We start from the raw sequence: 17869 nt of genomic DNA, 5'->3' as shown, positions 1-17869 counted from the left end.
CGTCTCCCCTTATCCTCTTTTCTCCTTTCACTATCTCTCCTCGATTTTCCCATGTGGCTCCATCCTGCCCTGCCATAGGCCAATGCAGCTTTATTTATCAACCAATCAGAGCAACACATATTCACAGCATACAGAAAGACATCCCACAGCACCAGACATAGTCCTAGGAGGCAGCTCAGGCCCGGATGTCAACATGGCCCCAGGTGACAATGCAGGCCATCCAGATCGGCTTGCCCGGGAGCAGTGTGGCCCTTGGACACCAACATAAGGTTGGAGTTTTTACCTTAAAATTTCCTCTGCATCTGGGCAAAGTGATCCAGTATGAGGAATAGGGTCCCAAAAGCCTGTGAAATTGTTGAAGAAGGCCCCTGTTCCCACTGTCAGGAGTCCCACAAGAGGACCAAGCTAAACAACTGTAACATAAATGCAGAGTACCTAGGTCAGTCTCATGCAGGCTCTGTGGTTGTCAGCTCAGTCTCTGTGAGCCCCTAAGAGCCTATGGGGAGGTGCTTAGTCTTACTGCAACTTGATATGCCATGTTTTGTTGATACTTACGTGAGACCTGCCCTTTCCTAAACAGAAACAGAGGAAGAGTGGATTGGGGGGTGGGAACAGAGGGGTTTATGGGGGAGGGACTGGAAGGAAAGGAGGGAGGGGAAACTGTGGCCCAGATGTAAAACAAATAAATAAATTTATTTAAATAATTTTTCCCCTACAGAAGTTACTATGTAAAAATAAGGTGATAAAAATGATAGCACTGTGGAATATTAGAGATAAGTCTCCTTTGGAATGGTGAATTAGAGATATTGTGGCTTTTTCCTCACCCTCACCCAAAACAAACACTGTTTAGAGCTGTCAGGTTATCTGAGAGTGTTTTTTTTTATATACACATAAAACACTAAAATATTTATTCATCAGGTCACGCATTTGTATCGTGCATCTTAGACATTTCCATCTGTGTTCAAGCTCTACTTTGATAGTCTCATATATATTCCATGTGTGCTGCATCCATATTACTCATCATTTATTCCCATAAGCAGTTATGCAATAAGCCTATTATCCATGGAATTGTAGCCACATGAACTTCAAGTCCTCACTGATATGCCAAATTACTCTTCAAGAGAGGGCATTTCCATTTCTCTTCCCATTAAAACGTATGACAATGTCTCTCATTTCCCCCGTCTCCACCCAAATTGAATGTGATTGGTATATTAATTTTTAATCAATTTTAAAGGTTAAATGCATATATTGCTTATTGAATTATTGATCAGAATTATAATATTTTTAATTCATTTAAACTACCCATTTATAACCTCAGCTCATTTTTCTCTTGGATTTTCCTTCATTATCAGTCAAGAACATCTATTTGTTCAAAGGGAAGATTGAAATGCAATTGCTAAAAAGCCTTACTAAATTGTATTCTTTTTCCTGGGAGTAATAAATCACTTACAACTCAACAGAGAAGAAAAGCCATGAGGGAAGCAGAGAGAGTAAGAATTTGAAATTGACAATTATAATTACAACAGCGTTTTGAGTCCTTCTCCGCTAGCGGAGAAATCCCCATTTATGTAAATGATAATTTAAGCCAAACCATAGCTGAAGATTAGCTTGACAGCACTTCCAGTTTTCCACCGGGGCGAAAGCTTCCTCAAGCACTTCAGATACTCAGGTGAACGAAACAAAGATTCCTTCACACAGGTACCTGAACACAGCACTGCTCCAGGTGTGAACACAATTAAGTCTTTGTTCATTGCTGGTTGAGAGATGTGGGCAGGCAGAAGGATGGACATGTGAAGATGGGGAAATAGAGATGCACAGGCAGCTTAGAGAAATATACCCATGTAGGAGTAGACAGTGACGCAAGTGTGGTAGAGATGTGCTCTGGTTATCGTTTAGAAAGTGTAACACTAGCAAAACAGCTAGCATTTTTTTTAACCTGGCCAATCTTTTTGTATTAGTGTGTACTCGTGTGCATTTACAGTGTATGGGCACAAATGGGTGCATGTGCACATGTGTGAGTGTGCATAAAGGCTCAAGGTTGACCTCAGGTGTCTTCCTCTGTCACCCTCCACCTTGCATATTGAGACAAGATCTCTTGCCGAAGCAGAGCACCTTGTTTTGTTTTTTTTTTTTTTTTTTTTTTTTTTTTTCTAGACAGGGTTTCTCTGTGTAGTTTTGGTGCCTGTCCTGGATCTCGCTCTGTAGACCAGACTGGCCTCGAACCCACAGAGATCCACCTGCCTCTGCCTCTGCCTCCCGAGTGCTGGGATTAAAGGCATGCGCCACCACCGCCCTGTGCACCTTGGTTTTGGCTAGTCTGGCTAGACAACTTTCTCCTGAGATTTATGTCGCTGCTTCATTGCCATTGGGGTTACAGCCTGGCCATCTCCTTAGCAGCTTTCACAAGTACACAGCAAAGGCTCTATCCACTGACCTATTTCCACAGTCCCACCTGGCTGACTTTTATTACACTTTACACAGCAAAATTTCCAGGTGAGTTTTGCATTTTTTCCTCTTTTCTGGCTAAGCTTTCTTCCACTTCAGTGTACTCTCATGGGACATGTGAATGTTTGATCCAAAATGACAGAAACCAATTCCTCTCTCCATAGGGCCACCTTAGTATCAACTTTGCATTCCTTCAGAACGTTCTGCATGCACTTGGCTCCCTCTGCCTACCACTGTACCCTCCCCTAATGCAGTGCACTTGGGCAGTACTTGCTCCTAGTCACAATGCAAGATGTTACACAGGAGAGAGACCTTGTTTTGAGGTTTTGTGAGCCCTGCCAGATGGCTTCATTGTTTGAGAGGCAGGTGTCGAATCTGAATGAATGTTTCCTGAGGTGCTATTTCCACAAGGAACAATCAACAGAGAACAAACAGGACCATGAAAACATTTGATTCAGACTTTGGGGTATAGAAACTTTCCCCTTTACTATTATATAATAAAAAGTAGATGCAAAAGACATATTGCCCATTGAAAGCATGTAGAACTGGACCCAGGCTTGGATTTGGGTGTGGACACCATCATTTGTAAGCTGGGTAGTATTTGCAAAATCAGCAGATTGCACTGTGATATGCCTACATCACATCTTTGCCAAGATTGTGCTTTCCTAGTGTAATTCCAAATACATGAAATAGAACATATTTAAGAAAGGTGATTGTCTCTCTCTCTCTCTTTTTTTTTTTAAATTTTTATTTTGCAATACAATTCAGCTCTACATATCAGCCACGGATTCCCTTGTTCTCCCCCCTCCCGCCCCCCTCACCTTCCCCCCAGCCCACCCCACATTCCCACCTCCTCCAGGGCAAAGACTTCCCCTCGGACTGAGATCAACCTGGTAGACTCAGTCCAGGTAGGTCCAGTCCCCTCCTCCCAGGCCCAGCCAAGCGACCCTGCATAGGCCCCAGGTTTCAAACAGCCAACTCATGCAATGAGCACAGGACCCGGTCCCACTGCCTGGATGCCTCCCAAACAGATCAAGCCAATCAGCTGTCTCACCCATTCAGAGGGCCTGATCCAGTTGGTGACCCCTCAGCCATTGGTTCATAGTTCATGTGTTTCCATTCGTTTGGCTATTTGTCCCTGTGCTTTATCCAACCTTGGTCTCAACAATTCTCGCTCATATAAACCCTCCTCATTCTCGCTAATTGGACTCGCAGAGATCCACCCGGGGGCCTAGTCATGGATCTCTGCATCCAGATCCCTCAGTAGTTGGATGAGGTTTCTAGCACAATTAGGGTGTTTGGCCATCCCATCACCAGAGTAAGTCAGTTCAGGCTGTCTCTCGACCATTGCCAGCAGTCTGTTGTGGGGGTATCTTTGTGGATTTCTGTGGGCCTCTCTAGCACTTTGTTTCTTCCTATTCTCATGTGGCCTTCATTTACCATGGTCTCCTATTCCTTGTTCTCCCTCTCTGTTGTTGATCCAGCTGGGATCTCCCACTCCCCCAAGCTCTCTTTCCCTCGACCCTCGCCCTTCGCTACCCCCACTCATGTCCAGGCTGTTCATGTAGATCTCATTCCATTTCTCTGTCATTGGGCGATCCCTGTGTCTTTCTTGGGGTCCTGTTTTCCAGGTAGCCTCCCTGGTGATGTGAGTAGCAGTCCAGTCATCCTTGTTCCACATTTAGTATCCTGCTATGAGTGAGTACATACCATGTTTGTCTTTCTGAGTCTGGGTTACCTCACTCAGGATGATTTTTTCTAGATCCATCCATTTGTCTGCAAACCTCATGATGTCATTGTTTTTCTCTGCTGAGTAGTATTCCATTGTGTATATATACCACATTTTGTTTATCCATTCTTCAGTTGAAGGACATCTAGGTTGTTTCCATGTTCTGGCTATTATAAGATTGTCTCTCTTTTATCCTGAAACACAAATAATAACATTTCAAATAGTTAGAATCTTGGTAATTATGCAAAGGTATTATAATTCCTAATTTCAAATGTATGCCTCTCTAAGATAATATACAATAATTATTTTTACATATCCTTATACAAAATAATCAGCTTAAACAATTAAAAATAATGTGTTCATTGATAACCTAAAAGCTAAATTCAGTTTGTTGGTAAAGAATTTAACTTAAGAGCTCTGTAATGTTTTTTATACTAGAGCCAGTTGGTGATGGTGCACACCTTTAGGCAGTTACAAGTGGATCTCTGAGTTCAAGGCCAGCTTAGGCTATAGAATGAGTTCCAGGACAGCAGGGCAACAAAAGAAACCCTGTCTTGAAAAAACTGTGTGTATGTGTATGTGTGTGTGTGTGTGTGTGTGTGTGTGTGTGTGTGTATGTATGTATGTATATGTATATATATATACATATATATGTGTGTGTAGTATTATTTACAACAGAATCTTGACAATCTCAGTAACAAAACAATAGAGAAAGATTCTCCAGTGAATACTGATACTTATTTGGAAAGAGCAGAACAATGCAGAAAGAATATGGGGGCCACAGTTTACTGGGGACACATCCAGAGAGATTAAGACAAGGAGAAGAGATAAGAGGAAGCTTTAAAATAATTAAAGTAAGAAAGACTGCATCAGTGGTTTTGAAACAATTCTTCTTGGCCATATGATTAAAAATGAGAGTGGAATCCATCCAAGGCTGAATGGATAGTTCCTGGCACATCTTTACAGAAGTGCTCCTTGTAGGTGGCTAAGTTGACCTTGGTGGCTGTCTTATGTAACAGCTCATATAAAGTACTATACATAGGAACCCGTTCTTCATTGCTTCCTAACTTTATTAAATGGGGAGGGAAGTAGGATTGACACAATCAACTCAGTTTCATCTTCTAACCTTCGTGTATTTCATAATATTGAAATATCAATATATACACATGAGAAATCCCAGTAACTATAAGGCACATTACCTGTCTGCACTTGTTTGAACATTTTGTTTCATCTACTCCTTAAAACAATTTCATACAATCTTTTTGGAAACCTTGGATATACAGGTCTTCCTGATTTTCTGGTTTTTCCTGTTATGCTTTTCTTCTCAAAATAACTACCAGTGTCTTGAAGACGGAGAGGGAAAATACTGGAAAGTAGTATTTGGAAAGGTCGAAGTTGTCTGTGGGGTTGTAGGGCTGCATTGCCCCTTTCCTCCTAGGTAGGCTGCAGGACAACTCCTGCAGTGAGGGCCCAGGACTCTCCCATAGCAATGTCTTCTCTTTAATCCTTTTTACCATATCAGTAAGAGATTGCATAAGAAATAGTACCACAACCAACTCTGAAGTCACAGTGGCTTTCATTTTTACTAGTGGACAGGTGATGATGTAGGTTCATTTTATATAGCTCTCAGAAGGATGCATATTAACCAAGGGCAGCTTGATTTATAAACACCAATTTAACCCCATTCCAAGCCTGTATACTACAAGTTATAACACTTCTGCAGCATGTCCACCACCTAGAAGTACAATGAGGGAAATAGATAAATAAATAAATGAAATAAGTCACACAATTCAGACAGCAATGGAAGGAGGGAACTCTGTGAAGTAGCCACACACAAGATCATTTGAGTGTATGTACTCTATTAAAATGAAGACTTTCTCAATATCTCAGAGGAATTCATCATAAAAGTAAAATGAATTATTAGATACCATCAGTGATGAACTACTGGAAATCCCGATATTGAGACCTCCAATTAAATTTCATGTTTGCCACATTGAAACTTTAGTAAAGAGCAGTAGAACTTCCACATCTTTTCTTAATTTTGTCACTGTCCATCCTACCTGAAATGGACCCCCTCTCTCGTTCTCTCTCATTTTCTTCATTCTCCTCTCTACCCTACTCTTTAGTAAAAATCTGTCTCTTTAAAAGACTAACATTACCTCCTCACATTCAAGTCTCTGCCCCAATTATTCTTGCATATTTAAGTTTCTGATTATTCTTATTTACTGAATTGTACTGATATTTTCTTCAAGACTACAGCTCAGCCAAAAGCATTCAGTGTAATTAACATGTTCATAGAATCAAAGTATTTGAGTTTTACTTTAAAACGTAGTTATAAGAGCCTTTGTATTCACAGAAAATATACTAGGCCACTTCATTTGCTTACCTTGACTATAGGCTACTAATATAATGGTGACACAGTTCTTTTGGATAAAACAGTTTGAATATTTGAGTCACTTATTTGTAGTCATTTTCCTCCTTACTTACATAAGGAGTAATTAATCATATAACTTAAGGTAGAGTTTAGACAGTAGTTGCTGACATGCCATTTAGTAGAACTCAGAGCTGGAGAAGTTGCTGCATCTAATTAATGATAGAAATATCTCTAGATTTACTAACTCTTACAGGTGGTGGGAGAGGACAAACTGAGTCACTTTGTAGCCAGACTTCAATTCTGATGCAATTGTGCTTTCATTATAGTAATCGTTGCTAAAACAACATTAGTAATTATTAGATAAAAGTAATTTAAAATAAAAAGAATTATGAAGAGATAACTCTCTTAATTTCTTCAGACCATGTTCCCAAGACAAAGAGCCTCTAAGAAGCTCTTAGAGTCTCTACAGGTCAAAAGACATACTTGTTTGGTAACTGACTAATAAAGATAAGAGCTACTTCCTTCTTTCTAGAGACATTCCATGGGAGTAAGGTTAATTTCTACTTCCAGAGGGGGGTACACAGGTTTATCAGAAAGCCTGAAATATCAAGCCTCCTCATCTGAGAGTTTCTGAGGTTTGAATCTACTTTCTGTTACTGTAACGGATACTTGAGATTAATAAGATGACTGGTGGTAAATGACTTCAGGAACACAGCTATTGGGATCATGACCTGAAAGGGAGTTTAACACTGCATGAGACACTAAGTCATGCTTTTCTTCTCTGGCTGCCATACATGAAATCAGATGCAGATGAGCCTTTCATCAGTCCTTGCAATTATGCAACACATCTGTTGCCTACAACATGTAAGTGGTCCAAAGCAAACCAATAAAGGCAGTCACTGTGCCACAATAGTTCCTTCTTATTCATCTTTATTCAAATTCTAAGCAACTAGAAAGTTTAGAGGGTTAATTTCTAAAGACAGGGAAGTAGTAAGTTCTTATCAGATTAATTTCAAAAAGCATCCTGCTGTGCTTCACTGTGATACAATGGTTTAATGGAGATTGTCTGTCCTACTCCATCTGTGTGACAGAATCAAGGAATGAGAGCCAGTTCCCACTATGTCTTTTGGGGTGGCCACACTATGGTGTCAGATGACCTCAAGCTCTCTAGATTTAGACACTGTTAACTGAAGGTCTGTGTCCACTAAACTGAGAGTCTGCTTTGAGTCCAAGACACGTAGCACCAGCTTTGGAAGTGATCTTAGAGGTGGAAGCCAAAACTTTCTCTTACTTGCATGGGTTTGGGGCTTGGTGGAAACACAAATTCACTCATTAAATTTTAGACTCAGAATTTCCTCTCCCATGCTTTCATCACACCAGTCTTTCTTTGGTGCAACACATTCCAGGACTTTTTTTCTTTCAAAACTTTCAAAACTCCCTTTAACGCTTATCTTTCAAATATTGTTGATTATTAATCTGTCTTTAGCCTTCTGCCTACTTTCCTCTTGCCTAATATTCATTCTTTAAATTATTACCTTATTTTATGCATATGAATGCTTTCCCCACATGTATATCCATGCACTTCTTGCATGCCTGATGCCCAAGGAAACCCCCATGACCCCTTAAGTCTTGCATACATACATACATATGTACATACAGACAGACAGACAGACATACAAAGCAGCACTAAATGAAAACCAACATGAACTACTGTTGTCAGCTTGAGGGGTAGATGGGGCCTCTTGATCCACAGTTGTGCAGCCTCACTGTATAGGTGAAGGGGTAAAAATATCTCTGTAGGCAGTTGATTTTCCAAAGTACACTCTTGCCAGTTGTGCTGGTGCATACCAGTGAGATATGCTGACGGCAGGAAGTTCATGAGTTCAAGAAGACTACCACTACTAAGGCAGTCTCTCTCTTTTTTTTTTTAATGTGAATGGTTTCAAATGAATTGTCCATTTTAAATGCTGCAGGCCTCATTGGATAGGGTCAGGAACCAGCCCTATTATCCAACAGCAAACCGCACTGTTGGGGAATATTATTTTAAGTTGTGTTACCTTTGTTTATGTTGAGTTTGTTTAACTCTGTGAAGCTATGTTACTGTGCTTGTCTGAAACACCTGATGGTCTGATAAAGAGCTGAATGGCCAATAGTGAGGCAGGAGAAAGGATAGGCAGGGCTGGCAGGCAGAGAGAATATTTAGAAGGAAAAATTTGGGAGGGAGAAAGAAGTAGCTAGAGAAGGAGGAGGACTCCAGGGACCAGCCATCCAGCTACACAGCCAGCCACTGAGTAAGAGTGAAAGTAAGATTACAGAAGTAAGAAAAGGAAAAAGCCCAGAGGCAAAAGATAAATACCATGTTTTTAAAAATGTGCAATATATATGAGTATAGAAAGGGGAAAAAGAACATCCAAGGCTGACTTAAACTGCCCATCAGTTGTTCCTCTTAGTTTTTACAATGCTGCAGTTTACTTTTCTTGGCCACCATATTAAAACTCTCTTGGATTTAAAGAATAAAATAGGTAAATATAGCAAATGGCATAGCGACTAAATGTATTAAAAATAATTTGATAGACTCTAAAGTTGACTTGAAATTACACTGAAATACTTCAATCAGATTCTAAAGCTCTACTGACCAAAAAACAAACAAACAAACAAAGTTGTAGGAAGACAACACACTCACTGTGTAGTGCATTAATTTGAGGAGAAAAATATAACTTTTTTTATAAGTTTATCTTATAAAAGGATAAATCAACTTGACCACCAAGAAAGTATTAGCAAAATTTAAAATGATACTTTATAGGCCACATTCCAAAGCAGTCTGGTTTAGTAACAAAATGTTACTATTGGTTGTAGTATTAAGGCAACTCCACGTAGTTAAAAAGGAGGTGTGTTTTGTGGGGTAACTTACAAGTGAAGGGATTGGTTACAGGATCTGGGAAAGGTGTAACATAGTCCAGCCGCATTCTCTGGAAAACTGCTCAATCTACCTCCAGCGTCCAGGATCCAGGAACCAAGAGAGCCTGCACATCTGGATCTCTGGTCTTAAAGGTCCTGTCTCGGCCCGCCTTGTAGGCGTGACAGTTACCAAAGCTTCATTGGGGGTAGTACTTCCAGGTCAAAGCTGGAACAGCTACCCACTACAGGTTACACCAAAAATAACTTCATAAAATAAAAAACTATGTCTCTTAAATAACATATAGAAGAAACAGATGCCATATATTCTTAAAATTACAAAAAATAGCACCTCATGTTTTAACTAAGGGATGAAGTTTTTCTCAAAAAAAAATGTAGACCCTAATATGTCCTTATTACTAAAATATCCTATGAACAAATAAGAAAAAAAAAACAATAAAACAAGACAAATACAGTAAAAAGAAAAACATCACTATGAATAAAAGTTGGCCTTAGTTGATTAAAAAACAGCAAAATAATTGGAAGTAGATCTATCCAAGAATTTTTTTTCTGAAATATTTTAAAATTAGTTTCACTGAATGCTTCATTAAGAAAAAAATAGAGAGAAAAAGGTGTTAATATTTTGACCCACCCCTTGGTGCCGCCCTGTATCCTGATGTAAAAGCCTCTTTTTAAGGAAAAACTCTGCCCCTTCTCTCTCTCCACTCGCATGAGGTGTGCACCCCTCGACCCCCTTTCTCCCTCTCTCTCTCTTTTCTCTCCTTCTTTCCTATCTTCTCTTCGTCTTTCTAGTATAATAAACCATTTCTACATGGATGCAGCGTCTGGGTGCAGATGCCCACCCGCCACGCCGGTGCTTTGCCCGCATGCGTGGGTGCCCCCCCCACCGCTGTATCTGCCCAGCATGCCAGCATGGTTCCCTGCATGAGTGGGATACTTGGCCCAGCCATCTGAGGATTTCCCATGCATGCATAAATTCATAACAAAAGATTGGTCAAATATGCGCAATTTTGAACATGTTAATTATTTTGAGAAAAAAAAAGTAGAGAGACTCTAAAGTTCTCAAAGATGGAAATGTCTGGAAAAATTATAAAAATATTGAATGAACTTACTTTTCATTTGAACAGTAAAACAAAACAAGGTTAAATACTTCCTGTGTACTGAGGAACTTAATATATTTAAATTTGGTAATGAAATTTAGAAGTACAGTGAGGATTTTTCACAGAGTGCCAGAAGCACTAGCTAGTCAACATACAGGTGAACTCCTGTATCACACCACATATAAAAGAAGGTCTTAGGTGAAATGCAAGGTGAAATGTGGAAATGCACGGTTAAAGTTAAATAAATATGCATCTGAAATATTTCAAAGCACTTTTAAAAATCTGAAATGTTTACATTTAAACCAACTCAGAAAAATGAGGTTTTCAGCAGGGAGCCTGGTCAGGATGCTAGAAGCTTCTGAACCCCCTGGAGGCAGCAGGCCTTGCTAGGGTTGTTCTGAGTAGAGATCAATGCTGATTTTTATCAATTAGTCTGTTGCTTTTCTATAGAAATAAAAGTACCTTGGGCTGACAGGATGACTTAGCAAGCAAGGCTTTTGTCAGCAAGCCTCATGTCCTGTGGTTACTTCCTGTAACCCATGTGGTAGAAGAGAACTAACTCCTCCAAGTTGTCCTCTGACCTCCACATGCATGCTTTGACAGGTACACACATGTGCACACACACATACAAATAAACATTAAAAAGCATTTTTTAAGAATTGTTATTTTTTTAAAGTATGTTTAGGGCAAATACATGTTCAAGAATTTTTATTATGACATTGCTTACAGTGGTGAAGAATTATTATGCTAAAATACTCAAAGATAACTCAATTGTCCATTAATAAAAAAATTGTTAAGTAGATTTACTATAGATATTTAGCACTGTGTAACTATATTCTGTAAGTTAGTTCAATTGCTTGAAGTGATAAGATCTCTGTAATGTAATTTAAATAATGAAGATATTCTATTAAGGATGACAATAATGGGGGAAGAGGAGGAGAGTGTGGAGGAGGGGCCGGGAAGGGAGGAGGGAGCAAGGAGAAACTGATCGGGTGAGGAAACAATTAATTAATTTATTAATAATAAAAGAATGGAAATAAGATTGAGAAGCAATGTGTTGAGCATGTAACCATTTAATGAGCATAACTCCGAAACACTGGTGTGTGTGTGTGTGTCATCAAAACAATATTACTTCCAGTGTATAACCAATGGCAGTTTTTTCTAAATATTTCACATAATAATTTATTCAAAACCTCAAGGTCTCTCACTGAACCTGAAGCTCACCCATTTGACTAAGCTGATTGGTCAAAACACCCCAGGGATCTTCCTGTCTGTACCTGTTGTCCAGGTCTATAATAACAGCAGGCACCACTACTCCTGGCTTTCTACATGGAGAAGAGTGTGGGGTAGAACTCAGGAACTCATGCTTACATGACAAGAACTTTGCTGACTAAGCCACCTCCCTAGCCCTTTTGTTAGACTTCATACTCTTTAGTATCTATCTATCTATCTATCTATCTATCTATCTATCTATCTATCTATCTATGGATTCATTCACCTTGAGGATATGGAGGAGGAACACACAATTCTCTCTGTCATTTAAATTATTATGCACATTAAATGTTTAAATTCACCCTGTCAGTAATTGAGGAAGGTATCTGATTCTGAAAAGGGAAGAACTTTCTCAACTTGGAGAACATGATTGTCTTGACCTTCACTCCTGCCACCATAGACCAGCTGCTGGCTTGGTTCTGATCTCCTCTTGGCAAGATGTAGTCCTGTTGTTTCAGAACTCACTCTGTTGAATTTATCTTTTCCTCCTGGCATGGCCTATAACAAAAAAGGAAGTCAACCTAAACTGCAAAGCTTTGAAAATAAAACGATGACACACAGTTTAGCCTTCCTGTTGCCCAATATGTGTTTTTAAGTTATTTCACTCAGGTCAAGTATTTGTTAAGTAGTTCGGGTTCAACTTTTACAACTTCTCTCTTATGCTGGATGAATGTGTCTGAAAATGAACAGTACAGTGTAAGACACACCAAATTCATTACCCCTTAATGCAAGTATTCATCCAGTGAAAATCTGCTCCTGATAAAACAGATTCTTAAAGCTGGAGAGTAAAGTAGGGTATTGTAAGTCAACATTTAATAATACTTATTGAAAATCTCTTTTTGATGAGACGACCAAGCCTCGGTTAGCTTAGTGCTTCTGTTCCAGGAGAGCAGAAAGATTAATTACACATGGCTTTAAGAAATATTTGCAAATAAAGTAATAAAGTTGACCAGCAGTACTCTTTAAGTGCTGCCATTTGGGAGGAGCCTCTGAGGAGGTAATGGATTTACAAGAAAGAATTTCCCAAGTGGTGTAAATGAGCAGTCGTTAAGAAAATGCTGAAGTATTTCAGGTAGGGAGGTTAGAAAGACACAAAGGTAATAAAGAGAAGAGGAATCTGGACAGCTTAATGATCAAATGTTTCTAGGACAGTGAGCAATCAGAGGACCAATGAGTGAGTGAGGCCAGTCACGCACAGCTCATAGGATTTTGCCCAAAATGATAAAAAAAAAAAAAAAAAGTAGGTGTGTTTAACAGGGGGATTACTTGATAAAGGAAAAAAAACTCAGTGATAAGTGTTCCTAAGACACATTGCTGATCAAATGAGGAAGGAGCAGGGAGGGACAGGAGCTGGGAACATCAAGAGAGACCCTTAGGCTTCTGTCTTGTGCCTAAGGAAAAGTACTTGAAAATAGAAGACAGTTACCACGGGGAACAGCAAGAAGTAATGACAGTACATTGGACAAAGAGCATTGGTAGATGCTGAGCCAAGAAGGGTACAGACTTTAAATTTGCTCCAGAGGGCTATTCCTATTCTGTGGCCCACGGGAAAACTTTACTTTTGGTGGAATAAATGCTTCTCTAAATTGTTGTTTCAAAAGCCTGGGCTGATGCAATGCAAGTAGCTAGTGAAGTGGGAATTGGGATCATAGAGTAGAGATTAGCTGAGCAATTCACAGCTCAGCTGCTTCCAGTCTGGACAGTTCACTTGTAAAACCTGTTTCGCTCCCTTTTGTATCTGACTGCATTTATCACTAGAGAAGTCTCGCTTTCTTAGCTCCATTCTACCATTCAAATTTCAAACCTGATCTTCGCTTGGTTGTTAGGTTTACAGTTGCCATCAGTGAACCCACAGAAAAACCACTTACATTTCTAACCTCCTGTTTCCTTATCTATCCACAATAAAATCTGAGAGATTACCCTCAGGTTGACAGAAAAGATGGCTATATTATATACATGCCAGTAAGCTATTAAAGTATGAAAAATAATTCTCTTTCTAGTGTCATAAGCTCAGGATTCCATCAAATTTTAGGATATTCTATTATTTTTTATTCATTATCTGAATAAAACTAGAGTATTCCCATACTTGATATTAAAAATGAAGACTGACTCACAGCTAACAGGCAGTGTGCTTTCAGTGGTCTTCCATTCTTAGATGCGTGTTGTGGTCATATAACCACTCTCTGGTCGCTTATCGCTGCTCTCTTGTGAGCAAGGCCACAAATTTTTGAGACAGCTGTCCCTGACAGGATGTCAGGTAGAAAGTTGTTCTAGCTAAGATGTTCTTAGAGTACATTATTCATGTATTTATGGGATGTAAAAGAAATAAACACGGCTGCCAATCATGCAAAAACATGGATTATGAACCATACCACACATGCTATTTAGTAGTAATAGTAATTGTCTATATTTTTTACTTTTTGAGATGAAGTATGATTTGCAGTCCAAGGTGGCTATGATCTCATGATCCTTTTGTCTCAGTCTCTCACGGGCTGCCACTCTAGATCTGTAAAGGTGTGATCAACACACGGCATTCCATCTTTAGTTATTATTTTAGAGAGTCATCCTTCTAATTATTAGAAATCAAGAATTACTATAACATAATATATTAATTATGTTAACAGTGCGACAGCCTAATCCACCTTGTATCCACCATGTCTCTTCTTCATAGCAAAAGACATTTCAGAGTCACTGGCCGAGATGATCTGGGTTTTTATGAGTATTCTCTACCATGTTTGCCAACCTCAGTGGCAAATGTCTTGGAGTCTATCTCTGCTGTGAGGAGACACATGACTGGTTTTGAAAAAAGTATGTCACCTCTCACCTTCATTGTATTGTGACTATAGGAGGTTACTGCAATGGCTTTGAAAACTACATGGCTTCTCTGAGCATTTGAGGGGATCTTAGCTCTAGGGGGTGGAGGGGCAGGTGGGGCCAGGTTTCTGGAAACTCCAATGCCACAAAAGCTGCCCTGAGTCAGTCACTTTCCGGTGCTTGTCTCGATATTTTGAAGAATGAAATGGGACTGAGAAGGAAGTTATTTAGTATAGATTCACAGGTGGAAGCAAAGGAGAGAGATGGAGAAGTGTGTGGTCCCCAGGAAATGGAATACTTTTGAGCTGCTAGTTTGGGGGCTTTTCAAGTGTTTATGAGAGAAACTGGGGTGAGGCATGGGGAGGGGGATGAGCTGGTCAGTCCAGTTGGCCCAACCAGGTGTTCAGGTGCCTTTTCTAGATTGCAGCCAGTAGTCACGTAGTCAGGTAATTAAGTGCCGCCTCTAGGCAGCAGTGCCAGAGGAGATAATGAAGACACAGAAACCAGAACTCTCTTCTGGCCTCCAGCAAAGACATTCTCGGAGTTGATGCTTGGGGGATCCCTACCCTACAAGTCCAGTTCTATCTCGTGTTATTGCCATTATTGTTAATAAGTAGGTTTTTTTTTCCCTTTCAAAAAAACTTTTCATTCATAGTAGAATAAGCTTTATCTTGGAGTCTTTTATAACCTTCATGAAGCTGAGCATGGTGATACCGGTTTGATACCAGAACTTGGTAAGCAGAGGCAGCCAAATCTCTATGAATAGAGGGCTACCTGGTTTTCACAGTGAGTTTGAGTTCTAGCCACCCAAGGGTACATAGTGAGATCTTCTCTCTCTCTCTCTCTCTCTCTCTCTCTCTCTCTCTCTCTCTCTCTCTCACACACACACACACACACACACACACACACACACACACACACACTCGCACACACACACACACACACACACACACACACACACACACACACACACAGCCATTCCTTCTGCCTTCTTTCTGGCTTCTCTCCCTGCCTTCCTTGCTTTCATCCATTTTGTTGAGGATATGAACGGGGGAGGTGCGGGGGGAGGGGGGGTATTGACTGAGCTCTGTGATAAAGCTTGATGTACAGAATTAACACAGTCCTACAGTGGAAGAGTATGAAGTCTGGTAGAAAAGTCAATCACATCATTAGAATGAGCCACAGGAATGCATCAGGCTGAGGAGAGTTTTGGCCTGCTGAAAATAATTTGCAGCACAAGTCTCCCCACCCACCATGGTCACCAGAGCGGCCACACTAAGCCCTTTTCCTTTCAAAAGCTCCTGCTATGGTAATATTCACAGCAAGACTCCAGGATCCACCTCAGCATCCTAATCAGGTAAGCCACTGAAAGTGCAGCTTCTAGGCCAGGGATTGGCCATTTCCGCCCTAGCTGCACTTATCTATTGGCAGCTGTGGGACCCAAACTCCTTGCTGGGCTAGCTATGATTACCTCAGACCTCTTTTTGAGGCTTCTTTTTCCAAATTCTCTGTCCCTTGTTTGCCTCTGTCTATAAGAAGGGGAAATAGATGAGATCTCCATGAGCAAACTGGGGGTGAGGGGAGGCAATGGAGGGTAGGGGATGGGGGATGAGACCATAAGGGAACAGGATGGTCGAGCTGGAACAGGGACAGAGTGGGAGAGCAAGGAAAGAGATACCATGATAAATGAAGTCATCATGGGAATAGGGAGAAACATGGTGCTAGGGAAGTTCCCAGGAATCCACAAGAATGACCCCACCTTAGCCTACTAGCAATAGTGGAGAGGGTGCCTGAACTGGCCTACTCCAGTAATCAGATTGGTGAATACCCTAACTGTCATCATACAGCCTTCATCCAGTAACTGATGGAAGCAGATGCAGAGATCCACAGCCAAGCATCAGGCCAACCTCTGGGAGTCCAGTCGAGAGAGACGAGGGATGCTATGAGCAAGGGGCATCAAGAGCATAATGGGGAAATGTACAGAGATGACCAAACCAAACTAGTGGGAATTCATGAACTGTGGACCAATAGCTGTGGAGCCTCCATGGGACTGGATTAGGCCATCTGCATAGGCTAGGTAGTTATTTAGCTTGGCCTACTTAAAGTGCCCCTGGCAGTGGGATCAGGATCCATCCCTGGTGCATGAACAGGCTTTTTGGAGCCCAGTGCCTATGGTGGGACACCTTACACAGCCTTGGTGCAGAGGGAGGGGTTTGGACCTGCCTCAGCTGAATGTACCAGGTTCTGCTGACTCCCCATGGGAGGCCTTGCCTTGGAGGAGTTGGAAATTGGGGTGGGTTGGGGAGGAAGGCTGGGGGCAGGAGGAAAGATGAGAGGGAGATCTGTATGTAGAATGAATGGATTTCCTGATAATAAAAAATAAAATAAAAACAATAAAAAGTTCCCTTCTCACTTTTTCTTTCATAGACATTAGTCTCAAGTAAGTCCTTTGAACCTCAGCTTTACTAAGAACAAGGCTGAAAGCCAGGTGGAATTCACATACCTTGAAATCCAGCACTCGGGAGGAAGAGGCAGGTAGAGCTCTGTGAGTTCAAGGCCAGCCTGATCCACAGATCTAGTTCTAGGACAGTTAGGGCTGTTACACAGAGAAAGCTTGTCTCAGAAAAAAAAAGGCAAATTACATAATAGCTGCCTTATAGATCTATGCCATACTTATTAAATAGGATAGTGTATGCTTATTGCTTTGGTATTATTTATTAAATAGGTAGATATGTGGCCTTGGTAAACATATAACACACTAACTAAAAAGAAGTATTTATAATATCAAATCTCATACCCAGAGTTGATATTTCTAGTGTTCCCTCTCCCTCTAAGGTCTTTTATTTTGATGTGAATAGCAGTACAGTGCATTTCACATTTATTCGCAAGTCAGGGAATATAGAATCACGATGCCAAATATCATCATATTATTTATTCTTTTAACAAGTAAGTGGAGAATTAATTGTGTGACAGGAATTATTTAGGACACTTAGGATTCTGAAGTCGAAGGAACAGGGAAAAGTTCTAATAGAAATATATATAGAAGTCTAATAGAAATATATATATATGTATATATATATATATATATATATATATATATAGAGAGAGAGAGAGAGAGAGAGAGAGAGAGAGAGAGAGAGGAGAAAGACAGCAATAGGCTGATGAATGGCCCAGTGGGTAAAAGTGCTGGCCACAAACCTGAATACATAAGTTTGAGCC

This window comes from Peromyscus eremicus, chromosome 1, assembly GCF_949786415.1.
Source record: "Peromyscus eremicus chromosome 1, PerEre_H2_v1, whole genome shotgun sequence".
Classification (NCBI taxonomy): domain Eukaryota; kingdom Metazoa; phylum Chordata; class Mammalia; order Rodentia; family Cricetidae; genus Peromyscus; species Peromyscus eremicus.
The sequence above is the reverse complement of the archived record's forward strand: the minus strand, read 5'-3'. Positions refer to the sequence as shown.